General features: G+C 43.2%; 1 long non-coding RNA gene across 1 annotated transcript in view; it reads left to right on the top strand.

Moving 5' to 3' along the window:
- The window catches only part of LOC126354518 (uncharacterized), a 1,203,959-nt gene extending 1,179,835 nt beyond the window's left edge, over positions 1–24,124 (top strand). The window contains exon 4 of the long non-coding RNA XR_007565348.1: positions 24,001–24,124. This is a non-coding gene — a long non-coding RNA (uncharacterized LOC126354518). The remainder of the gene's footprint in view (positions 1–24,000) is intronic.
- Positions 24,125–27,860: the final 3,736 nt, after the last annotated feature.

Genomic DNA, 27,860 nt, shown 5'->3' with positions numbered 1-27,860 from the left:
AGGAGCTTCGAACCTGGGCAAGATCAGAAACAAAAGAAATGAAGACAAGGACGACAATGTAAACAACTTTAGCCCAGCTGTGGGGATGCGAAGACTGTATGTGGCTATCAACAGTTGCAAGTCAGAGAGAGCCGTCTCCCCACCACTCGGAATAGGTGAAGCTGGCAGCGCCGAAGGCTTGTCGCAATAACTCAGATAAAGCACTGCACTGCTATCCGTAGTAAAATTAAATGATAAAATAATGTTACTAGACTTGACTATCTTGTGTAAACCTATCCCTTTGTTAAATAGTTTCAAAATGACCCGCCGATTAGTTTCAAAAAAATTCACTTTTTACCAAATTTCAAAAGCACGTAACATTAAAGATAGAAATTTGTACTTTTAGAATTAGATTTAGTTTTATATAAAAACATAATGTTAAGTTTTCTGTGAAACAACCTCTTGTTATTTTCAAGTTATTCAATAAAATCTGAAGTTTTAGCTAAACTTCGTAGAGAACATGTTACATTAACTGACCTTTGTAATTGAGATACAATGCTGAAATTACAGCAGTATATTTAATATACACTACTGGAAATTGAAATAAGAACACCGTGAATTCATTGTCCCAGGAAGGGGAAACTTTATTGACACATTCCTGGGGTCAGATACATCACATGATCACCCTGACAGAACCACAGGCACATAGACACAGGCAACAGAGCATGCACAATGTCGGCACTAGTACAGTGTATATCCACCTTTCGCAGCAATGCAGGCTGCTATTCTCCCATGGAGACGATCGTAGAGATGCTGGATGTAGTCCTGTGGAACGGCTTGCCATGCCATTTCCACCTGGCGCCTCAGTTGGACCAGCGTTCGTGCTGGACGTGCAGACCGCGTGAGACGACGCTTCATCCAGTCCCAAACATGCTCAATGGGGGACAGATCCGGAGATCTTCCTGGCCAGGATAGTTGACTTACACCTTATAGAGCACGTTGGGTGGCACGGGATACATGCGGACGTGCATTGTCCTGTTGGAACAGCAAGTTCCCTTGCCGGTCTAGGAATGGTAGAACGATGGGTTCGATGACGGTTTGGATATACCGTGCACTATTTAGTGTCCCCTCGACGATCACCAGAGGTGTACGGCCAGTGTAGGAGATCGCTCCCCACACCATGATGACGGGTATTGGCCCTCTGTGCCTCGGTCGTATGCAGTCCTGATTGTGGCGCTCACCTGCACGGCGCCAAACACGCTTACGAACATCATTGGCACCAAGGCAGAAGCGACTCTCATCGCTGAAGACGACACGTCTCCATTCGTCCCTCCATTCACGCCTGTCGCGACACCACTGGAGGCGGGCTGCACGATGATGGGGCGTGAACGGAAGACGGCCTAACGGTGTGCGGGACCGTAGCCCAGCTTCATGGAGACGGTTGCGAATGGTCCTCGCCGATACCCCAGGAGCAACAGTGTCCCTAATTTCCTGGAAAGGGGCGGTGCTGTCCCCTACGGTACTGCGTAGGATCCTACGGTCTTTGCGTGCATTCGTGCGTCGCTGCGGTCCGGTCCCAGGTCGACGGGCACGTGCACCTTCCGCCGACCACTGGCGACAACATCGATGTACTGTGGAGACTTCACGCCCCACGTGTTGAGCAATTCGGCGGTACGTCCACCCGGCCTCCCGCATGCCCACTATACGCCCTCGCTCAAAGTCCGTCAACTGGAGATGCGGTTCACGTCCACGCTGTCGCGGCATGCTACCAGTGTTAAAGACTGCGATGGAGCTCCGTATGCCACGGCAAACTGGCTGACACTGACGGCGGCGGTGCACAAATGCTGCGCAGCTAGCGCCATTCGACGGCCAACACCTCGGTTTCTGGTGTGTCCGCTGTGCCGTGCGTGTGCTCATTGCTTCTACAGCCCTCTCGCAGTGTCCGGAACAAGTATGGTGGGTCTGACACACCGGTGTCAATGTGTTCTTTTTTCCATGTCCAGGAGTGTATGTAATGAGAAAGCTGTACCACGTTTCTAGACACACCGTAAAATGAAAAAGTTACAGATTGTAGAAAAGAGACAGTTCAGATGCCACCATTCACTCTTAGTTCTAATAGAAAATTTCTGAAGATTGGAATTGATTTGTTATCGAGCAGATAATTTTGTAGAACATGAGCTGAGTTCAATCATGCTCAGCGAAAATTTGGGAAAGTTTTTAGTCTTCAACTAACAGTGCAGTAAATGACGATGTATTCGAAAGTAGTGCTGTGTGGGCCCTGCAACACACGATGGGGGCATTCTATCTGTAGGTGATACGTTTGCCATTCGCACGTCATAGCCAGCTGCACGTGCAGTCCTCGCTCGTATTAAGAACGTGCTGTATTTCTAACCACGTCCGCGCGCACAAAGCCTTGAACCATGTTAAAGACGACTGACACGAATGCATTTCGATCGAATTGATTATCACGCAGATTCTGTAAAAATGTGGAAAAGTGAACGTGCAAAAGGTTAGTAATTTGCTAGATAACCTGTGTTCCTGTTTCCATGTCTCTAACTTTATTTGTCGTCCGTACATCCAGAAATCGGCGTTGTAAGTGGTGTACCTTATTCACCACTTTTAAGGCTAACAACTGTACGTACCTAACACACTGGTCAATAATTAGTAATTCTTGTAACTTCGACTAGAAACATTTTCTGAACTGTGTCGACTGTTGTACGATAAGCAAACATTATTGAATTCCGGGATTAATGAGTTGCTCATATGAAATTTTAATTAATGTACTTATCTGTGAAACGGCAGTAGACACCCATTTATCGTCTTGGTTCCTGGCTCCTCTGGATTATAAATAGCCAGAACATTTTATTTCAGCTTTGGCAAGTTGATTTGTGGATTTGTAGACTGAATATTATAGGCATCATGTTCTCTATCGCTTTCAGGCTGTCTGCACAAATAATTCTCAGGTTTTGTTTAGGTCACACGAAGCCTTACAGGTTCGTTACATAATTACCATTCCCCACTTTCTGAACATTCGTGTAAGAAGTGCGGCCCTATTAATAAAATTTCAGACTTTTGAGGTTTGCAGTCGACTCATATAATTCACTATTTTAAAATATTTTCGGAATATAATTAACGTGTTCACAAAATTAGTTGATACCATATTAAGGCCGGTGGTAGGATGTTGTGTTCTAAACACATTAAAACTTTTATTTCAGGCTGATGGCTAGTACAGTGTTTGCGAAGGTGGATTTCTTGTCACGGTAAAGCAGAATGGTTTTAGAAAAATAATATCCTGTCTTGATAACGTAGCTTCCCAAGACGACTCATAAAAAACTGATGGAAGTATAAGGAGACACATATACTCTCACATATTCTACAATGGAATATGTTAGTAAGTACAGAAGAAAATTATGACTGAGGTTAAAGTATGGATACAGACTCCATTGGATTAAGATAATATACAGAGCGAGCCTGCTAAATTAATCCACCGTAAATGTTTTAGAATGGGTAAATATATGGTGTTATACACTCCTGGAAATTTAAATAAGAAAACCGTGAATTCATTGTCCCAGGAAGGGGAAACTTTATTGACACATTCCTGGGGTCAGATACATCACATGATCACACTGACAGAACCACAGGCACATAGACACAGGCAACAGAGCATGCACAATGTCGGCACTAGTACAGTGTATATCCACCTTTCGCAGCAATGCAGACTGCTATTCTCCCATGGAGACGATCGTAGAGATGCTGGATGTAGTCCTGTGGAACGGCTTGCCATGCCATTTCCACCTGGCGCCTCAGTTGGACCAGCGTTCGTGCTGGACGTGCAGACCGCGTGAGACGACGCTTCATCCAGTCCCAAACATGCTCAATGGGGGACAGATCCGGAGATCTTGCTGGCCACGGTAGTTGACTTACACCTTCTAGAGCACTTTGGGTGGCACGGGATACATTCGCACGTGCATTGTCCTGTTGGAACAGCAAGTTCCCTTGCCGATCTAGGAATGGTAGAACGATGGGTTCGATGACGGTTTGGATGTACCGTGCACTATTCAGTGTCCCCTCGACGATCACCAGAGGTGTACGGCCAGTGTAGGAGATCGCTCCCCACACCATGATGACGGGTATTGGCCCTGTGTGCCTCGGTCGTATGCAGTCCTGATTGTGGCGCTCACCTGCACGGCGCAAAACACGCATACAACCATCATTGGCACCAAGGCAGAAGCGACTCTCACCGCTGAAGACGACACGTCTCCATTCGTCCCTCCATTCACACCTGTCGCGACACCACTGGAGGCGGGCTGCACGATGATGGGGCGTGAACGGAAGACGGCCTAACGGTGTGCGGGACCGTAGCCCAGCTTCATGGAGACGGTTGCGAATGGTCCTCGCCGATACCCTAGGAGCAACAGTGTCCCTAATTTGCTGGGAAGTGGCGGTGCGGTCCCCTACGGCACTGCGCAGGATCCTACGGTCTTGGCGTGCATCCGTGCGTCGCTGCGGTCCGGTCCCAGGTCGACAGGCACGTGCACCTTCCGCCGACCACTGGCGACAACATCGATGTACTGTGGAGACCTCACGCCCCACGTGTTGAGCAATTCGGAGGTACGTCCACCCGGCCTCCCGCATGCTTACTATACGCCCTCGCTCAAAGTCCGTCAACTGCAGATACGGTTCACGTCCACGCTGTCGCGGCATGCTACCAGTGTTAATGACTGCGATGGAGCTCCGTATGCCACGGGAAACTGGCTGACACTGACGGCGGCGGTGAACAAATGCTGCGCAGCTAGCGCCATTCGACGGCCAACACCGCGGTTCCTGGTGTGTCCGCTGTGCGTGTGATCATTGCTTGTACAGCCCTCTCGCAGTGTCCGGAGCAAGTATGGTGGGTCTGACACACCGGTGTCAATGTGTTCATTTTTCCATTTCCAGGAGTGTAGTTTTCGCTACATTATAGTTGACACAGTATCAAGCTTTCTTACGTCAGCAATTAATTTATAAAGTAAATAGTTGCCGAGCCACACCACATGATTATTTTTCATGAATTTATGTATTATTTCTGTAGCACTGCCATCGGGGCTCGAAGAGGACTTAATCGGTGTAACCTATGTCGGACTTTATCAAATACTAAAGAGATAACACGTCGATAATCACTGTACCACCATCAATGGCAGACTTATACATACCCCTGCCGTTTTTCTTATTCATCAGTCTTCTGACTGGTTTTATGCGGGCTGCCATGTGTTCTTCCCTTGTGGCAACCTCTCATCTCAGGTTAGCAATTGCAACATACGTCCTCAATTATTCGCTGTGTGTACTCCAATCTCTGTCTTCCTCTCCAGTTATTACCCTCTACAGCTCCCCCTAGTACCATGGAATATTTTCCTTCATGTCTTAACACATGTCTTACACATTGCCATGCTGTACCAAACGTAAGGAACATGTAACACACGTACTGTTCACTGTTTGTGAATTAACTATTAACATTGTCACACAGAAACAAATCTAATACCCTGTCATGATCAGATTAATTTATTACTCTGAATTTAATAGCTGTGTTGCTGATGAACACTAACCAAATATATCGGCCAGCTTTAACAGAAATTAGAACGTCAAACCTTACAAAATGTGATCAAAAATATTCGGACACGCCCAACAACACTCCTTTTTCATATTAGGTGTATTGTACTGCCACCTACTGCTAGGTGCTCCATATCAGCGACCTTAGTAGTCATTACACATAGTGAGAGACCAGAAAGGGGCGCTCCGCAGCACTCACAGACGTGGTCAGCTGATTGTGTGTCACTTGTGTCATACATCTGTACGCGATATTTCCACACTCACAAGGTCCACTGTTCCCGATGTGATAGTGAAGTGGATACGTGAAGGGACACGTGCAGCCCAAAAGCGTACGGGCCGACCTCGTCTGTTGACTGACAGAGACCGCCGACAGTTGACGAGCGTCGTAATGTGTAATAGGCAGACATCTATCCAGACCATCACACCAGGAATTCCAAACTGCATCAGTATCCACAGCAACTACTATCACAGTTACGCGGGAGGTGAGAAAACTTGGATTTCAAGGTCGAGCAGCTGCTCTTAAGCCACACAACACGCCGGTAAATGCCAAATGATGACTCGCTTGGTGTAAGGAGCTTAAGCATTGAACAACGAACAGTGGAAAAACGTTGTGTGGAAGGACAAATCACGGTACACAATGTGGCGATCCAATGGCAGGGTGTGGATATGGCGAATGCCCGGTGAACGTCATCTAAAGTAGTTCAAATGACTCTAAGCACTATGAGACTTAACATCTGAGGTCATCGATCCCCCAGATTTGTACTACTTAAACCTAAGGACATTACACACATCCGTGCCCGAGGCAGGATTCGAACCTGCGACCGTAGCAGCAGCGCGGTCCCGGACTGAAGCGCCTAGAACCGCTCGACCACACTTCAACGTCATCTGCCAGTGCGTGTAGTGCCAACAGAAAAATTAGGAGCCGGTGATGTTATGGTGTGGTCGTGTATTTCATGGAGGGGGTTTGCACTGCTTGTTGTTTCGCTTGCGCTATCACAGCACAGGCGTACATTGATGTTTTAAATATGGTATTTCGAACACCAGAAAGCCCTAAAAGACATAACTGGTTTTCCACATTCTGTATTTGACAAAGCATTTGACGCAGTGAAAATTACTTAGATAACACAGAAGGGTTTTCGGAATAATTTGACGCCATTACATAATAATAAAAAGAACATGTTTATCATTTCTTAACATAGGTTCGGACTATAATGTTTTTAGAAAATTTTGCACCAGATCTCTTATCGCAGACCCCTCCTGTCTTACGAACAAAAATCATCAATTTTTCTAGTGCATATTTTTAGGTATGGTACCATTAATGTGTGCATCCATTTTAAGAGAGAATGAAGTTCGTCATATCACAAAAAAAAGTGTACTGATCTAGTTCTCGTAGAACTTCGACGAAATTATGGCTCGTTCAATGGTCGTTTTCTAGTAAGCAATAACGGCTGGATTCTTGAAAAATGACTCTGCTTCGTATTGAGTTTTCATGCATCCTATTCATTTCTTCGTGTCATGTTCTTTCAGTAAAATGTAACAAATCCATATCCTGTTCTTAACATTACAATTTCTTGACAGATACTTCAAAATACTTTACGCCATAACCTACCAACATCCACTGTACTACCTCCATAGCACACTGAAACGCCACTGCTTCTGCTGACGCTCCGTAACTACCTGAATAACTGGTACACAAAAATCAACAACAGTGATATCACAGACCGCAGCTCGAAGACATTGGATATCAGCGATCTTTGCATGCAAAGAGTATAATACAGTATGCAACTTCTGGTCACGTGTTTTTCGTAACAAATCATAGAAATACGAATAATTACAACAGTTTAGAATTATAATTACAATTTGAAACTGATCTGGTAATAAATCTTCTGTTACTTTTTATGTAGAAGTTCGCTTACGTAAAATAAGAGAAGTTCGGTTTTTAGATAAACAAAAATTATTTCCGTTGAATATTGTCGTAAATGTACTGCGTACTACGATAAGAGAGAGATAAAGGAGCTCTGACCAGTTCCATTATAGTCTAAAGTTGATAATATTAACATCTTATGCTCTTTTTCAGTTCAACATCTCTTCGTTACCGATCGATCCTTACTCAGTTTGTTATGCAAGCTGCAAACTAATATGAAATACCGATACACCAAATGAAAACCAAGCGTCGGTCATCGTGGTGCTGATGCCAGCTGACAATATGTGTAATGTTACGTTGTGAAATAATGTGTGCATAGTTAGTGGCGTACGAGGTGATCGATTTTAATAATGAACCGCGTAAAGTTTGATTTTCATTCTGTGAGTTAGCTTATCTGGAAGTATGTGTGACCAAAACAGTATCGTACACGAGGGATAAACCGAATGAGAGTGCGCTGTTGTAAACATACTTGCACTTAATCTCGGAAAATGGAAGCACTATTATCTGTCTGACTATCCTGTTCTAGCCTTAACATGAATTGAATAAATGCCTCTGGCAGATGCTGGAATGGATCCCACCATTACTCCGCGGCGATATTTCGATCCTACCTTTGCAAAACTAGACGGGTTAAGTATGTAATGAAGAACAGTTTCCAAATTTCAGTATGTTGGTTACAAGAGTAGTCCGTCCAGTTCATTCCCAAATTTACGTGTCATACGTTGTAGAAAAATGACCTAGGAAAGATGTTCCACTAATTAATAAAGTCAGTACATTCATGAACCTAGAAATTGTATATGGAGCATGCTATCAAGAATTCGCAAAGCTCTTAGAGATATTTTATTTATCATAGAAATTAGTAAAAATGTTGACACGCTTCAATTGCTAAGAAGTTGTCTACAGATTTACTCTGGTTGCTAGATGATTACGCTTCACAGTTATTATGTGACCATTACAGTGAAACGTTGCACTGTAGCAAGCCGAATAATGCTCATGGCTATGAATCGAATTTGGTTCGTGTTTTAAAATTATGTGTGGTGTCCAGACTACATAATATCATGTGTACAAAATTTTATGTGATTACAGGGTGTCTGCTTCAGCATTTATTTTCCCATTCATCAACGCAGCATTGTTACCTGTTACATTATGTTAGCTGTATAATAGTATAGCCTATTTTAACCAAAAGATGACGTGAGGTATACGTCTTTTGGTCTTCTGTCTGAAAGTGTAAGCGCTGGTAAGAGGGAATGTGCAAACATCAACAAAAAAAAAATTTTGCGTCACCTCAGTTCCCAGAACTCTAGAAGATAGACGTTGACTGAGGATATTGTATCACAGACACAGTCCCTTGACTGTTCAGACATGTCACTATACGCGCTCAAAGATGTAAACTACCAGGCATGAGCAGCGCCTATTAGACGCAGGGGGTCCGACAGCCGATCAGTTCCAGTCATTCCACCAGGAAGGAGGTACACGACTCGTGTTGTCTATAATTCAACCACGCCTAGACGGGCAACACGGCGGTTGGATCGCGTCCGCATTGTTACTTTGTGCCAGGAAGGGCTCTCAACAATGGAAGTGTCCACGGGTCTCGGAGTGAATCAAAGCCATGCTTTTCGGACATGGAGGAGATACAGAGAGACAGGCACTGTAGATGATATGCCTCGTTCAGGCCGCCCAAGCGTTACTACTGCAGTCGATGACCGCTGTTAGGGATTATAGCTCAGAGGAACCCTGACAGCAACGCCACCATGTTGAATAATGCTTTTCGTGCAGCCAAAGGACGTCGCGTTATGACTCAAACTGTTTGCGATAAGCTGCATGATGCGCAACTTCACTCGGGACATCCATGGCGAGGTCCATCTTTGCAATCATGTAACCATGCAGCGCGGTACAGATGTGCTCAACAACATGCCGAATGAACCGCTCAGGATTGGCATCACATTCTCTTCACCGATGAATGTCGCATGTGCCTTCAACCAGCCAATCGTCGGAGACGCGTTTGTAGGCATCCCGGTCATTTTGAACGCCTTAGACACAGTGTACAGCGAGTGCAGCAAGGTGGATGTTCCCTGCTGTTTTGGGGTGGTATTATGTGGAGCCGACGTACGCCGCTGGTGGTCTTAGAAGTCGCCGTAACGGCTGTATGACACGTGAATGCCATCCTCCAACCGATAGCGCAACCTTATCGGCAGCACATTGGTGAGGTATTCGTCTTCGTGGACGAAAATTCGCGCCCCCATCGTGCACATCTTGTGAATGACTTCCTTCAGGAAAACGACATCGGTCGACTATAGTGGCCAGCATGTTCTCCAGACAAGAACTCTATCGAACATACCTGGTGTCGACTGAAAAGGGCTGTTTATGGACGACCCGACCCACCAACCACTCTGAGGGATCTACATCGAATCGCCGTTGAGTAGTGGGACAATCTGGGCCAACAGTGCCTTGATGAACTTATGAATAGTATGCCACGACGAATACAGTCATGCATCAATGCAAGAGGACGTGCTACTGGGTGCTGTACAGCAATCTCGACCACCATCTCTGAAGGTCTCGCACTATGGTGGTACAACATGCAATGTGTGGTTTTCATGAGCAATAAAAAAGGCGGAAATGATATATATGTTAATCTCTGTTCCAGTTTTCTGTACACGTTCCGGAACTCTCGAAACTGAGGTGCGGCAAAACCTTTTCTGATTTGTGTCGTAGGCTGACAGAATAAAATTTTATATTTTACTTTACAGTGCATAATTTTCAAAAAAGGAAAACACTTTTGTAACTAACTTGTTTAGCAGGAGCACTGATGACGTTCCTGCTGAGCGTTCGGTATGAAATACCACCACCACGTTCTGATGAGACCAGTCAACAATGCTTATAATGTTAACGAGCGAGGTATCTCAGTAGTTAACACACTAGACTAGCATTCTGGAGGACGACGGTTCACATCCGCATCCCGCCATCATGATTTAGGTTTCCCGGGATTTCCCCGAATAGTTTAAGGGCGAATGTCGGATTGGTTCCTCTGAAAAGGCACGACCGATTTACTTTGACAGCGTCCGTGCTCCGAGCTAGTGCTCCATCTCTAATGACCTCGTAAGCAACACGTTGTCAAACACTAATTTTACTTCTTTCTTTTATTTCTCACAAACTGCAGCAATCAGTGTAATTTCAGTATAAACTACTTAACCTCGATAGAAGTTTCTCATAACGATAAATAAGTAGGAACGATCCGATTTTTTATAGCTAAGGTTGCGTTCAAAACTATTTTTTATTGAGGGGTTTCGACCAGTACTGCCTTCATCTTCAGATCTCCAAAAACGTCTTTTTGAATATACGAAATGTTCAATTCAACATTCATTACTCATGCCGTGGGTACTCTCCACTTCAAAAATGGTTCAAATGGCTCTAAGCACTATCGGACTTAACATCTGAGGTCATCAGTCCCCTAGACGTAGAACTACATAAACCTGACTAACCTTAGGACATCACACACATCCATGCCCGTGGCAGGATTCGAACCTACGACCGTAGCAGCAGCTCGGTTCCGGACTCAAGACCATAGAACCGCTCGGCCACAGCGTCCGGCTACTCTCCACTAAAATGTTAACATGGCGTGTGTAACGAATGCGCAAATTTACATGACGTACAATCAAAAACGTTTTTTATCTTGAGAGTGCTTAAATAAAGCCAGAAAAACAATTAATGACCAGTCTCTGAGAAGAACTGTGAAGGTAGCACAGTAAAATATTGGGCATATGGTTCTTCTGGTACGATTTTTTGAGTGAAGTCATAATTCATAGAACTTGTAAAGTAACGACACATCTATGTTGTTTCGATAGCCCTCCAGCTAGAGTTTGCAGCCGGCAGAGACACGTCAGGCATCTGCCCCACACCCCCGCCTCCCGCCTTCACCCGCCCCCTGCGCCTGTCAGCAGATACACCTAATAACTGCGTGGGCGCAACGTCGCTAGAAATACACAGACGTCGCTCAGGCAGAAAACAAGCTGCGCTCGCAATTCGAAGCGTCCCCTTAACGGCGGCCAACTCTCTCTCTCCACGACGAGGATGAGCTGGCCTTATTATTAGAAGCGCGAGGCGCGCCGCGGATACGAGCCTCAGTCTAGATGGGAGAATGCGGCCCTCTTCCGCTCTCGCGGATGAAAAGATCCAGCGCAGCCTTCAATTCTGGCAGCGGTAGCGGCTCCGATGGCCTTGGTGCTCATTTAACGACTTCGTATCTCGCTTCCATTCAGCGAACTGCTTATTTTTATGTCGTAAGGCTATCTTCGGCTTGTTATAAGTTCGCTAATGCACGCAACGCTGACCAGTAGCCATCAGTGGAGCAAGAGTGGGGAGGAATGAACGCGTGGGATTCAACCTTGGGACTACGATCACCTTGCTACTGGATCGTGAGCTGCGGTGATGGCTTACATGCCGCTGAGGCTACTTTAGTGACGCAGGCGTGTTCTCTGCTTGTGCTCTGATGCCTATAGCTGAGTATAACCAGTCTTCAGCATCCACTGCTTCGCTGCGGAGCCTTCCCCAACACAGCAACAAGTAAGTTCACTGGAAGACAGTTCTCCTTCTAGCTATATACTCGGCAGACTAGCGAAGGGCGAGGTAGACGGTACTTAGCACTGGGCCACGTGCTTTGGCCTCTTCCCGTTCCTATTAAGTGTGGAGCGCGCGAAGAATGACTATTTAAGTGCATCTGTGTGAGCTGTGATTAGTCTCATCTTTTCTTCGTTGTCCCTAAGGAAGGCATATCTAGAAGTTTGAGTTCTCGTTCTTCACCTAATATTGGTTATTGAAACTTTGTAAGGAGGCATTCGCGAGATAACTGGCTCTTCGAAGTTTCTGCTAATTCAGATTATTCAGCAACTCCGAGACGCAAGTGGCTCTGAGCACTATGTGACTTAGAATCGGTGGTCATCAGTCCCCTAGAAATTAGAACTATTTCAACCTAACTAATGTAAGGACATCGCACACATCCATGCCCAAGACAGGATTCGAACCTGCGACAGTAGCAGTCGCGAGGTTCCGTACTGACGCGCCTAGAACAGCGCGGGCACTGCGGCCGATATTTGTCTTGGTAATTTGGGTTCATAGCTGTTCCTGATGCCTTAGTGTCAGAGAATAATAAATAACAGAGGATTTACCAAGTAATATGTTATGTATATGTCCTTTAGTTCAAAAGCTCAGATATAGAGACCCCATGAAGGACAAGTAGTATTTACTTTGACGAAAAGATTTCAAAGTTGAAGATCTAAAAACAAGGCGGTACAAATTCATTACAGACTCCGGCTGGATCTTATGTTCGTACTTAGGTCACTCCCACAGTATCAAGCTACAGCTGTTTTCCACTAGTCCTACTGGGTTAGATACGAGGGCTATCCACAAAGTACATTACGTTTTGGAATTAAAAATAAATAAAATATTGGAAATTTTTTTTATTATATGCAGATGAAAGCCACACTTAAATACTACTTTTCTACATAGTTGCCATTTAAATTAAGTCACTTATCGTAGCGATGGACGAGCTAGGAAATTCCTTCGTCGTAAAATTCTGCCGCCTGCGCCTTTAACCACGTAATGACTGTCTTTTGGGACAGAAAACGTGTGATTTTTGTGGATTTCCTGGAAAGAGGCACTACAATAAACTCTCAAAGGTATTGCCAAACTCTGCACAACCTCAGAAGAGCAATACAAAACAAGCGCAGGGGAAAGTTGGGCTCAAAGATCTTGCTGATTCACGACAACGCCGGGGCCCACACGCCAAATGCCACTCGTGAAGTTCTCGAATCTTTAAAGTGGAGTTGTTTCCTCATCCGCCGTACAGTCCCGACCTGGCCCCGACCGACTTCCACTTACTCGCATCAATGAAGAAGTGGTTGGCTATGCAGCGTTTTGATGACGACGCACAGCTTCAAGAAGAGGTAACCACGTGGTTGAAGGCGCAGGCGGACGAATTTTTCGACGAAGGAATTTCCAAGCTCGTCCATCGCTACGATAAGTGCCTTAATTTAAATGGCAACTATGTAGAAAAGGAGTATTTAAGTGTGGCTATCATCTGTATATACTACAAAAATGTTCCAATACTTTATTTATTTTTAATTCCAAAACGTAATGTACTTTGTAGATAGCCCTCGAACTTATCCACTATCTTCACCAATAACAAACGATCCTATCAAAACTTGTCCTGAAATTTTTTATGCAGGAAGAAAACAGCAAAAGAAAAACAGTGAAAAAATTTTAGCTTCTAAGACACCCCACAATTATTTAATTACTAACGGGTAAATGTTGATGAAATGATGATGAAAGACTCACAGCACTCTTTCATCTCGAGGCAGCGAGAATCTCTGACCCCGCCGGGAATCGAACCCGGCACCCCGTGTGCGGGAAGCCAGAACGCTACCGCAAGACCACGAGCTGCGGACATTTACTATCCTCAATCATTATCAGTTGTCTTTGCGGTATAGCTAATTGTTAATTAAACTCCACCCGAGGAGGCCGTGGATGCCAAACGGTACTGACCGGCGGCCGCCGTGTCATCTTCACACTACATGCGTCAAGGGATGGGGATATGGAAGGGCTTTTGGTCAGCACACAGCTCTCCCGGCCGTATGTCAGTTTTCGTGGCCGCTAAGCAAATCCTTGACAATGGAAATAAAACTGAATTGATTTTCTTTACGATCTTTTCTTAACTGATTGCTAATAGCATCAGCCTTTGAACGCCTTTCATCATTTCACAGCCACGTGGAATCAAATTAATACTTCTAACTGTGTAGAGATTAAGTATAAAGAATGTTGTATGCAATCGAAATCGTATACTTCTCCTGAAGACCTACTTATGTGATTAGTTAATTTCTTCGCCATTAGTATGGACGATGACGACGTTTCGTTAGAAATTGTGGAAAAATTATAACAAACAGGAGGTAACATCAACGATCCTGTAAGTTGTGGTCAAAATCCAGAACAAATGCCGAATGAGTTGCATGCCAAAGAAAATATTTACAGTAATACCTTTAAGTGAGAAAATATCGGCTATACATTTTTAGGATGAGGGAGGGAGAAAACGCTTATACCTAAACATTATGCGAAACCGGTTTCGTTAAATGTAAACATCATTTGTGTAAACGAAAGAACGTTTTACGTGAAGTGTAAAACTATGCCAAACTGAAAGTCGCAAAAGCGTGCAACAAAAACTATTCGAAATACTTAGAACTGCATGCAAGAGTTAATCATCATTACCATGGGAGATCTATGAGATTAAGAGGTCTGAAATGCAAGTGAGATTAACGGTACTAACGTCCAGACTTCTTCGACCTGGTTAAACAGATTCTGAAAATTTTACCGAAATGGAGGTCGCAGAATTAGGAAATTTACCTCAATTAAACACGAATTAGAAATACCGTCAGTAACAGATATTACTACATAAAAATTCGTAGCTGACGTGAAGACAAAGCTTCTTGCCATCCACTAAAATGCTGCGTATAGAGCCTAACAGTCACGTTTCTTTGAAACCACACTTTATCGTTTCAAGGCGAAAAACAAAACAAGTTCGCTTGTATGGTTCATCAGTACTAAGTATCATTGGATTATTGTTTCCGCAGCTTAATATCTATCTTGAAGAACATCAAGACAACTTAGTAACAAAAAAAGAGCTGTTTATTCGCAAAAATCTAACAATCGATGTATCAAAATGTGGAAAAATGGGAAACAATGATTTTCTGTATTGCATTAGAACCGTCTTCTTACGAGTTGCTGAAAATAATCCATTGCTTTTGTTCGTCTCTTGCCTTGTACTGAACAACATCTCTGCCTTCAGGAGGATAAGGAAAAGACTTCATTAATTCCATCCGGAACTAATAGTGCGATTAAGCCTTATAGTAATAATATTTTCAACCATCTAACGCATTCTTCAGGTAATTGTCGAAAACATAATTTCCTATACCCCTTTATCATTTTAGGTTCATCAGCGTAACAGAACTCTTAAACTTCAATCATTTCTGCATTGCTGCTCACGACATTTTACCAATTTGCTTAAGTATGCCCTGTATGCGGCTCAAAATGCTGAACGACTGCCACGGCAATTTCTTACTCCATTCCATTTCTGTCTAAATATAACAGTAATTACAGTGAAGCGCCTGAATATATTAAATATTCTTTTATCAGTTGTGCCCAGTTTAATGAAAATGTTTGTTTTCGTCATGCAAAAGGCATTTTGCTGTTTTATGATGACTGCATATAATATACAAGAAACAAAAAATGGTTCAAATGGCTCTGAGCATATGGGACTCAACATAGAACTTAGAAATACTTAAACCTAGCTAACCTAAGGACATCACACACATCTACGCCCGAGGCAGGATTCGAACCTGCGGCAGTAGCGATCGCGCGGTTCCAGGCTGAAGCGCCTAGAACCGCTCGGCCAGTACTTCGCGATATGCGACGCTACGTTTTATTGTCATACCATCGTCCGCTTATTCGTCGATTGGCGTGCTAGGAAAGAAGGGTTGTACAAACTGCTGTTATATACGTTCTTCGTACTGCAAAATGACTAACATTTTTTTAAAAATAATTGTAGTGCGGCTTAACAGCTAGAAGTTTAACACTGCATTTCGTTTCATTTATTCTTACTGTGTGGAGAATTTCAGGGTAGGTTTTGACTTGTCGGAATGGACCATTTCCCACTAAATTACCTGTGGCCACTGTTAAGTACAATTAGAAAACACCCCATCTTGGGAACAGTTAGTTGTTATCTAGAGTTGCTATCTTACATTATTCTGCTACTAATTTGAACCACGAAAGCTTTGGCATTACATGTCAGAGAAAATTGTATACGTTTTGAACAGTGTTGTTTGTTCCCCCTTACCGGAGGATCAAGTAACCAGAGTCCTCACAATTATGAGTACTATGTGTGAAATGGTGCATTTAATAACTTTACAGCATATGTTATTTACTTCTGTGAACCGTACTTTGCCTCTTACATGAGTGAAATTTGAGCTAATAAAAAAAAAAGTTAACTCGATGTAACAGACTATGTAATTATTATCCTTTTGTTTGTCGAATTTTAAAATGTGAATGTGAAAATTATTCTGGTGAATTCTGCCTTATTCTGATTCAACTACTAAGTCACAATAGCAACATGTTTAGCACACACACCACAAAATATGTTTCTTTCTTGTCAGGACGCTTGCAATGGCAGGTGCGGTGCTCATCTCAAAGCTGTGCACTGTGTACTCCAGCAGATCAGTGTGTTTATTCAAACATTTATCAGGCCTACCGCAGTATAGCAGGTTGGAGCATTTTGTCGCTTACGACAGCGGTGGGCTTCAAATCCCAGTAAGGCTATCCAATACTGCGGGAGGCCGTGGTCGGTAACGTACCCGGGGCACGCGCTCATGTAATGAGCAGTCAATAATTCGCTCACCCTTGCTGGTTAGCATTCAGGTAGCTTCGGGCGCCTGAGCAATGCTGTTGGGTTTCTGTGATGCATTTGGTCTACTTGTCACCAATAAACTATCTATGACGTTGTTCATAATGTGCAAACTGGACAGTGCTTGGTCGTCAAAAATTATGGATATGGTAATCACATAACAACGGCTCCCGTTGGCTGGGACAGGCGAGCAAATACACCCAGTGACGTATAACAACTGCTTCACGACGGATGCAACCCAACCAATGTGGGTCATTAAATTTGATGCTACCACACAGCATAAACTAAGCAACACGTACCCTGTGAAAGTTAATGAAATTACAAGCCCAGTACAAACGATTTATTTTACGAGTATGGAATGAATCGCACGCCAAAAATCTAAATACAAAGCACATTCAGTGTACTAAGTTTGCCAATATGTAGATGGGGTCGAAGGTACAACTAAAGTAATGGACATGCAATTATTAATTTAGCTATGTTAAGTTTTGAAACAATAACATCATTGTCCCACATTACGATTATTTGGGTTTAAGAGAACATTTACTAGGACCTCCCGTACCAACATTTGCGCCACAGTGGATTCTGCGGTTAAAACTCACCGCAGCTCCACGGTGTCAGTACAGTGCTATTCCTGCATCAATTTCTCGAAATTACTGCGTCCGGGTTTCTATTGATAACTCCAGTGAGTTTGCAAACTTAACGACTGCAGTTTAACAAAGCTACAAAAATGAACACAGAATCTGGTTCACAATGGATACATTTACAAATTTTGGCACCTTTAGAAAATTAATGTGAAATTGCAGTACTTCGTGCAACTTTCAAATAATATTCTACGTTGTTGATTTATCGTGTCAAAATAAGGTATCCAGTGTGCAACAACTAGTGTCATACAATCACGTACCTCTGGTAATTTATAAAACCTACACTCACGACGAGCTAGTTTAAAACTTCATCCACATTATATACAAATGTTTGTTCGGTGGATATATAATTTGGTTCACAACACTTCCAAGCGCTTCCAGTTATCTCTTACAACACAATATAATCCCAATGACTGTAACGTGAATAACAATGCTTTTTATCTGACTTTCGCCGGGGTGTGACAGCATAGCGTCAATGTTTAAGAGCTACGTAGTCGCACTTTTTTCTTTGTTGCAGTCGTACTTTTTCCTCACTAAGAAACCACATAAAAGCTGCAATAGGCCTCCATCCGCAGATTACATCGCTGAGGTCAACGTCGAAAATTTCTCTTAAAAGACTCGTCAAATAGGCTAGTGTACAGTGTTACAAGCAGAAAAATGTTCTAATATGGTGATAGGTCAGATATTTTGCTTTATGCCAGACAATAACAAATTACATCTCGTTGCCAGACTGTATCCGAAGTCCATTACTCACTCTGTGAAAATGAGAAAACGCATTACAAACTTTCTAATACAGTGACGAGTCAAGACATTACTACTGCCTGCGTAATAGCTCGTTGGGTTATCTTTGTAACGCAATATATCACCGCTTGTACAGTTGGTTGATAGACATGTAGCAGCAGGTGTCTACGCACAAGTTATAAAATTTCCGTAAGTATCTGGACGCTCATTTGTGTACACGGTGGTGGCGCTCGATAGCGACCCTGATGGGAGAAATTGCATTCACATCAGACGAATTTGGTGGACAAGACATTAACGTGGTTTCCCTATCATGCTCCTCGAAACACCATTGCGCGATTCTGGCTCCGACACAGGGACAACAACACTGCTGAAAGATGACATCGTCATCAGGGAAGACATCAAGCACGACAGGATGCTGGTGGTCCGCAGCTGATATCGTTTCTTCGATAACTACCTTAGTTCCCATGCAAGCGCAAGACAATGTCACTCTGAGCCTAACAATACTCCCACCAGCCTGCTTCCGTGGCGCGGTGCACGTTCCTAGTAGACTTTCGCCTGCATGACGGAGTCTATGGAGACGACCATCGACCTGGTGTAGCGAAAGTGTGATTCATCCGAGGTGCCGACACGTTTCCAGTGATACATTCTCCATTCACGAAGATCGCAAGCCCACTACAATCGAAACTGACGATGTCATTGAGCCAACATATCACACGTGAGGTCGCCTGCTGCGGAGCCCCTTTCTCAAAAATATGCGCTGAATGCCGTGCTCCAGAACACATGTGCGTCCACTGGCATCGTACTCTATCGCCAGAGGTGCCACAAATTGGCATCTACACTACTGGCCATTAAAATTGCTAAACAAAGAAGAAATGCAGATTATAAACGGGTATTCATTGGACAAATATATTGTACTACAACTCACATGTGATTAAATTTCACGCACTTTGGGTTCATAGATACTGAGAAATCAGTAGCCAGAACAACCACCTCTGGCCGTAATAACGGCCTTGATACGCCTGGGCATTGAGACAAACAGAGCTTGGATGGCGTGTACAGATACAGCTGTCCATGCAGCTTTTTACACGATACCACAGTTCATCAAGAGTCGTGACTGGCGCATTGTGATGAACCAGTTGCTCGGCCACCATTGACCAGACGTTTTCAGTTGATGAGAGATCTTGAGAACGTGCTGGACAGGGTGTCACTCGAACATTTTCTGTATCCAGAAAGATCTGTACAGGACCTGCAACATGCGGTCGTGCATTATCCCGCTGAAATGTAGGGTTTCGCAGGGATCGAATGAAGTGTAGAGGCAGGGGTCGTAACACATCTGAAATGTAACGTCCACTGTTCAAAGTGCCGTCAGTGCGAACAAGAGATGGCCGTGACCTTAACCAATAGCATCCCATACCATCACGCCAGGTGATACGCCAGTGTGGCGATGACGAATACACGCTTCCAATGTGCGTTCACCGCGATGTCGCCAAACACGGATGCGACCATCATGATGCTGTTAACAGAACCTGGATTCATCCGAAAAAATGACGTTTTGCCATTCGTGGACCCAGGTTCGTCGTTGAGTACACAATCGCAGGCGCTCCTGGCTGTGGTGCAGCGTCAAGGGTATATGCAGTCATGGTCTCCAAGCTGATAGTCCATGCTGCTGCAATCATCGTCGAAATGTTCGTGCTGATGGTTGTTGTCTTGCAAACGTCCCCATCTGTTGACTCAGGAATCGAGACGTGGTTTTACGATCCGTTACAGTCATGCAGATAAGATGCCTATTATCTCGACCGCTAGTGATAAGAGGCCGTTGGGATCTAGCACGGCGTTCCGTATTGCTCTCCTGAACCCACCGATTCGATACTGTGCTAAGTCATTGGATCACAGCCAACGCGAGCAGCAATGTCGCGATACGATAAACCGCAATCGCGATAGACTACAATCCGAGCTTTATCAAACTCGGAAACGTATTGGTACGCATTTCTCCTCCTTCCACAAGGCATCACAATAACGTTTCAGCAGCAACGCCGGTCAACTGTTGTTTGTGTATGAGAAACCGGTTTGAAACTTTCCTCGTGTCAGCACGTTGTAGGTGTCCCCACCGGCGCCAACATTGTCGAAATGCTCTGAAAAGCTAATCATTTGCATATCACAGCATCTTCTTCCTGTCGGTTAAATTTCGCGTCTGTAGCACGTCATCTTCGTGGTGTAGCAATTTTAATGGCCAGTAGTCTATCTTACCCGTCTGGCAAAGTCGATTGTCTCAGTGTATTTCTCCGTATTCAGCACATATCGTCTCTAGGATAACCTCCAATACGTCTCTGTTCGGTTTACATAATTTGTTTTACTACGTCACCTGCCCGTAACCCCACCATGAGGCATTCAACCGTGCAGTGGGCAGTATTCGTAATATTTTGGTTGATCAGTGTAATAGGCACTAGTAGATGGAAACAACGGCAGGAGGGTGTCCACAATGAGGAAATCAAAGAAAGACTGGGAATGAACTCTATAGATCTAGCAGTCAGGGCGAACAGGCTTACATGGTGGGGTCATGTTGCACGCAGGGGAGAAGGAAGGTTACCTATGAGACTCATGGGTTCAGCAGTAGAGGGTAGGAGGAGTCGGGGCAGACCAAGGAGAAGGTACCTCAATTCGGTTAAGAACGATTTTGAAATAATAGGTTTAACATCAGAAGAGGCACCAATGTTAGCACTGAGGAATTTTATAAGGGGGCTATGCTCCAGACTGAACGCTGAACGGCATAATCAGTCTTAAATGATGATGATGAGTGTAATGGGTAGATTCTGCATACACTCGAAGATGTTCTGGTACTTGCATTATCGGTGCATGTCGTACAGCCTGATTAAAGAGTTCAAATTGATAATAGTCTACGAGCTCCATGTAGGTTCTATTACTAAACTCCTTGAGTAGCATATAATCTTAACAGATAACTTCAGCGGAGAAGCTGCACAGTTGGAGATGTGACGTATGGAGGTAAAGAAGTGAAACAAAAAACTTGAACAAACGCTCCACCAGACGTATTCGGGTATCCTAGTCGGCACCACACTGCCTGTAAAAAACAGTGATCAGCGTTTGAGTCGAAATTCGGTGACAAATAGCAACTGTCTCAAATATCTCTTCGCAGCGTACTCCGATACAACTGGAATAATCGTCACCTCAGTATGACTCCCAACTGTTTTCTCCAGAAATGCTAGTCCAGCAGTAAGCTGTAACCTTAAGTCGGTTGAAGGGACGTTCGTACAGTACGCTATTCACAACGCCAGTTCCTTCTAGGTATAGAACATCACACTGTGAAATATGAGTCATTGCTGACAAGGGTCCGCATTAATTCGTCATCACCGATTTGATCGCAATTTACGATATATGCCGGCCTTGGCCAGACATGAAAATGGTAGAAGTGAGAGCTCCAGATGGCCAAGATTTTACAAAAAGAAACAGCGTTTCAGGCGCCTAGTGGGAGAGTCATGAGACATTTATGATAACGTATTCTGCCGATAGACGTTGGGGCAGCGGAAAGAGTACAAAATGGTAATCCCTTACCCGTGGCGTTGATTCTCCACGGATGAACATTTTTCAGTTCGGTTGCTTAACGGTACGAATAAACCGAAATAATGTTCAATACACTGCATTTATTAATTATTTCATAAAAGGCACGATAATGGAAGGTAAGCGAAAAGTAGTGATCGCAAATAAACTTCCAGTATGAGATTCAAGGCGTACAAGAGAACTAGGAGACGAAGTTGTGAAGTAATAAGATGAGACATAATAAGAAATGACGTCTTACGAGAACAAAAGGGAGTTACCAATGATATAGTCGAACCCCAATTGGAAACAAATGACTAACATAATATGGAGATAATAGAAAAACGCCAGAGAAAACGTGACCTTTTAAAATATGGCTCTGGAGACCTACACAACACAGAAAAAGAAGAAGACCACGGCTACACGGGAACAATTTAGTGAGGCGTGTGGTCCAGAGCAGAGGGATGCAAGAAGAGAAGTGACAAGATAGAAGGAGATGGAAACTTGGATGCGAGGGACGCCGCGAGATTTAGAAGACTCGCAGAAGGAAGAAGAAGAGAACATCGTATAATAAAATTAAATATTTGTATTATTTTACAATTGATGATTTACGATATTCATTGTCAAAGCAGGGAGATCAATAACTTTCTGGCATGTCACAAACGTTATAACGACGTATTTTTACAGATGCAAGGTGGGTTTGGGGTACTTACAGAAAAGCAGACTTGGTTTACATCCGTAAATGGTTTTGTCTTATCGCACAGTGTGGTGGCAAACCACACGTATCAAACCATTCCACTAAATATTGTTAATGGAAACTATTTTCGTGCAGTCTTTTGCGAATTCACTAAAATTGTTAATGGGTTGTAAATTTTTCCTTTTTTTTTTGTTAGTTCATTTGGGTGGGGAATCACTTTGATACTACATTATCCTTTTTCAGTTTGATAAATGTGATCGCATAGATGTGGTTTTGTTTGTCATTTCTAGAATTCGCTTTATAGAAATAATTAATCTTAGGCTTGTAAGGATTCCTCACATCTGCCACTTTTCGTATGAGGCTGTACATTTTGATGAAGGAATGAAGACATTCTTTTATACTGCCACATATTCAGCCACTAAATTTTTCTTTGGCTTTCTTCTTCAAACCTTCTACGAAAATATTAATAAATCTAATATACTGAGAAGTGTTTCAGTTTCTTTGTACTGCAAGTAACGTAGAAATTGAAAATAAGAGTGGATCCGTAAAAGCACTCGATCGCACGATCATCGGATTACCATTCTGTTTTCTTTCCGCTGCTCCAGCCGCTGCCTGGAAACAATGCTGACATATATTTCCGGCGCCAAAATTGCCATCTTGTTCTGAACGTGTGACACTTCGGAGCTCACACAGCTGTCACATTCATTTGTGCCACAACCATGCATTCACCAAAAGTGTCGACAAAAACAGCGATAACGCTTTGCCCTTGTGAGCATATTCATCAAAGAGTAAGAAAATTCTCATTTGCTTCTCGTCTCACAAAATAAGATCAGTGAAGCATTAAAACCACTATTTGAACGCCTCAGTGTAAAGCGTCTGCCGACAGAGTTTCTCCCAAAGGAATTTAGTCAAAATATATAAAAATCTGTTACACATTATAGAATCCCAACAGTCAGACTCTCAGAAATTTTTGTGAAAAATAAAAGATAAACGAATTAATCTACACGGTTGTACCGTATACTTACGACATTGTTCATTTTTATTACTCAAAATTAACTTGCCTTCTCCTAAAAACACCGAAAATATGGAGATTAGTGTAAGCACGATGCGCTTTCGTTCAGGGGATTAACATATCTGCGCAGCTCAGTATTTCCAGAGCGAGCAGGAAATGAAGAAGGAAACGAAGCTAAAGAGAAATTGTGGCTCAAGAGAGAGGGGGATTACGGTCGTGTTCGACCGTCTCTCGCCACCTGTTGACTGCCGAATTATCCCAGATGCTCCGCACCCTCACACACACGCACACACACACATACACAAACACACACACAAACATTCCGGGCCATTTTTCACTGTCGAACATTAATCTTAGTCAAAACACCTTCATATCAACTTCAGCTTCCCGTTTTTACCCAGTTTTTTCTCTCTTGTTTTCGCTTCCCTCCAGGTTGCCGAAGTGCGGGAGCGATAGACGCAAGAAATCTCATCAGCAGCCTCTTCGCTCGGTGAGCCGCCTCGCGATATTGGACTGCCGGCGAGTTAATTAATCTGCTTCCAGCGAGTTTGCCGCGCTGTTCTCAGGTGAGTATTCCTGCTCATTATGACGAGCGTGGCAGGCTTCTCTTTCAATTAACGTTATTACGCAGGCAGCTTCTGCTCCGCGCTGGTTTCTTCTACCCCAAAGAACGCGGTTCTTGAAGAGGAGTGAATTCTGTGTACGCAAACAATTCTGCAAAGTACAGTTTCACTGAACATACCTACTTTCGGAGGTGATTTAAAAGTAAAAATGATTTAAATTTTGCATACTTATATTCACTAATAGGCTACAAATGGAAATTCCACTTCAAAAACACATTTCCAAAAGAAAAGAAGGGTGCTACCAGAATTCTATTCGGCGTTAGTACATGGTCTGCATAAATTTCACTAAAACGTGAGCTTGCAACCATCACAAAAAATTATATGATGTACATTGTCAAATAAGTTTCACATTGACACCAAAATTTCTATTTTAATGTTGTTTTCTGTGTTTTAGCCTCTCCAAGCTTTAAGTCATATGAGATATATTCTGTTTCTTTGGAACTGTAACAAAAATCGTATTTAGAAGAGATGCATTTCACTCAATTTCAAAGTATTTTCAGTGGCCACAGTTCCTGTTTTTCTTAAAAAGATCATAAACAGATCATAAACAGATCCCATGTTTTAAATTAGTACTTTAACCCACGGCCCTTTGCAAGCTGGCGTTCGATTTTCTTGCATACAGCAATTCACTGATATGTACTGTCGGTCCAAAGTGTTCCATTGATTATTAGGGCCCGGATTATTATGTAAATACATATTTTCGTTTCAACCTATTTTCATTCTTTTTGTAGTTTTCCACATCAAACATGACATTTGGAATCCGAAAATGTAACTTTCATTTCCACATTTCAAAGTTTAGTCCATATTTGTTGATATTTTTCATCAAAATATCATAAATTCAAATTTTCAATGTTACGTGATTTTGTATATGCCGATCTTTTTGAGGAATAACAACATTAAGAAGTTCTTTGAATGACACTTTAAAGCGCGATTCCTGGACTCGGAATGGACAAGCCGAAAACCCAAATCGCACCATATGAAGCAGCCAGTTTTTCAGATAGCCCGCAAGCCATTTAGTGTTGATTCCCAGGTGTTATGGAAAGAGGTAAATAAGCAGACTCACTTCCGGAGATTGAAGCATTCCAATGAGGTTTTCGTATTGATGGCAAGGGAGAACAGTTTTTGACATGTGCACTGCTGTCAACATACCTATCCCCACCAGTCATCTACTGCTATGAAAATGCTTCAACAAAGTTACAAGCTATCGTGAAAGCACATTTATAAAGACTCTGTTATCAAACCTGGTAATTGTTTGTAGTAATGAACATGATATTAAGTTAAGGCAGCTAAAACGCAATTTCTTTCAATAGCAAAGCTTGTCAGTATCCTCGATGTCCGTAAAATATATCAGTCGAAACTAGGGTGCAAGAGCTCACTAAGACGTCTTCGTCGTATCTATGTCACATGATTTTTATTCCTTCAAGTTTTCTGTTTCGTCATCCGATTGTCCTTCAAGTGAACGCAAAGCAATTAGGCTTTACAATCAAGCGGGCTCGTTCATGGCAGCGATGCGAACAATAAGGCTGCAGCATTAAACGTTTCCTCATTGTTATACTCGACTGTTTCGTTCAACGCTCATCGTCTGACGCGCACCTCAACATGCAGTACGCTAGCCGTATGTATAACTCCACGTCCGTATCATTCACTGTTGTTAACAACGAGGTTTGCCACTACGCCCATCTATGTGCTTTCAAGTACAAAAGTTGCGTATCTCAATCTGCTTCCGTGTGGTTTTTTTTTTTTTTTTTCATAAACATAAGAATGGCGGAGGATACGCAACCGTTGTATTTCAGATTGCAAAAACACAGTGATTGTTTCCCAAAGCAGTTCAAAATGGTACAAATGGCTCTGAGCACTATAGGACTTAACTTCTGAGGTCATCAGTCCCCTAGAACTTAGAAGTACTTAAACTTAATTAACCTAAGGACATCACACACATCCATGCCCAAGGCAGGATTCGAACCAGACTGTAGCGCCTAGAACCGCTCGGCCACCCCGGCCGGAAAAGCAGTCTTTGACTACGGATAGTAAAGCAATGCTTTGTAATGCTTGTGAGAAACCCGTGTCGACTGAGCAACTGGAGCACTGGATCAGTTGTTCAAGACTTTCTCCACAACGTTTTGAAGAGGAGAAAAGCGCTTTCTGTGTTTCTCCCGAGGTTCTTGACTACCGGATAGTTCTTTTCTGGAGAAAATAATAACTTGGTGTTATCAATACGCCCTACCACAAAACGACAAAGTACAGAAATTCGAACGAAGTGCCGACATTTTGATGAAATTACCGACACTGAGCTGTGCCAACGAAGGGCTTTCGTGACAATATCACATGGTTGTATGGCCGTTCTGTCCAGTGTACTTGAGTCGGGGAAGACTTTATGGAACATCTAAAGCATTAAAACCACTACTTTAACATTTATCTGTTAGTTATTAATCCCGTCTTGAAACATTTTTGTCTGAGTGGGGAGGAAATATTTTCGTTTTTATGTTTCTTAAATACATGTCCACCTCGTGTACTATGTTTTGATTGTGTGGAATGAAGTCCTATTTTGTTTGGTTTTTGTGGCTGTAAGGTTGTTTGGTTCTGGTATACACTCAGGGTGTCCCTCCTAAGAACCGTGAGGAGCATTTTCTTTGGTGTTTCGTCAGATCTATTTCTACATCTACTTGATTACTCTGCAATTCACATTTAAGTGCTTGGCAAAGGGTTCATCGAACCACAATCATACCATCTCTCTACCATTCCACTCACGAACAGCGCGCGGGAAAAACGAACACCTAAACCTTTCTGTTCGAGCTCTGATTTCTCTTATTTTATTTTATTTTAATGATCATTCCTACCTATCTAAGGTTGTGCTCAACAAAATATTATCGCATTCGGAAGAGAAAGTTGGTGACTGAAATTTCGTAAAGAAAACTCGCCGCGACGAAAAACATCTTTGCTTTAATGACTTCCAACCCAACTCGCGTGCCATATGTGCCATACTCTCTCCCCTATTACGTGATAATACAAAATGAACTGCCCTTTTTGAACCCTTTTGATGTCCTCCGTCAATCCCACCTGGTAAGGATCCCACACCGCGCAGCAATATTCTAACAGAGGACGAACGAGTGTAGTGTAAGCTGTCTCTTTAGTGGACTTGTTGCATCTTCTAAGTGTCCTGCCAATGAAACGCAACCTTTGGCTCACCTTCCCCACAATATTATCTATGTGGTCTTTCCAACTGAAGTTGTTCGTAGTTTTAACGCCCAGGTACTTAGTTGAATTGACAGCCTTGAGAATTGTACTATTTATCGAGTAATCGAATTCCAACGGATTTCTTTTGAAACTCATGAGGATCACCTCACACATTTCATTATTTAGCGTCAACTGTCTCCTGCCACACCATACAGCAATCTTTTCTAAACCGTTTTGCAACTGATACTGGTCTTCGGATGACCTTACTAGACGGTAAATTACAGTATCATCTGCGTACAACCTAAGAGAACTGCTCAGATTGTCACCCAGGTCATTTATATAGATCAGGAACAGCAGAGGTCCCAGGACGCTTCCCTGGGGAACACCTGATATCACTTCAGTTTTACTCGATGATTTGCCGTCTATTACTACGAACTGCGACCTTCCTGACAGGAAATCACGAATCCAGTCGCACAACTGAGACGATACCCCATA

The sequence above is a fragment of the Schistocerca gregaria genome, chromosome 3, assembly GCF_023897955.1.
Source record: "Schistocerca gregaria isolate iqSchGreg1 chromosome 3, iqSchGreg1.2, whole genome shotgun sequence".
Taxonomy (NCBI): Eukaryota; Metazoa; Arthropoda; class Insecta; order Orthoptera; family Acrididae; genus Schistocerca; species Schistocerca gregaria.
The sequence above is the reverse complement of the archived record's forward strand: the minus strand, read 5'-3'. Positions and strand labels throughout refer to the sequence as shown.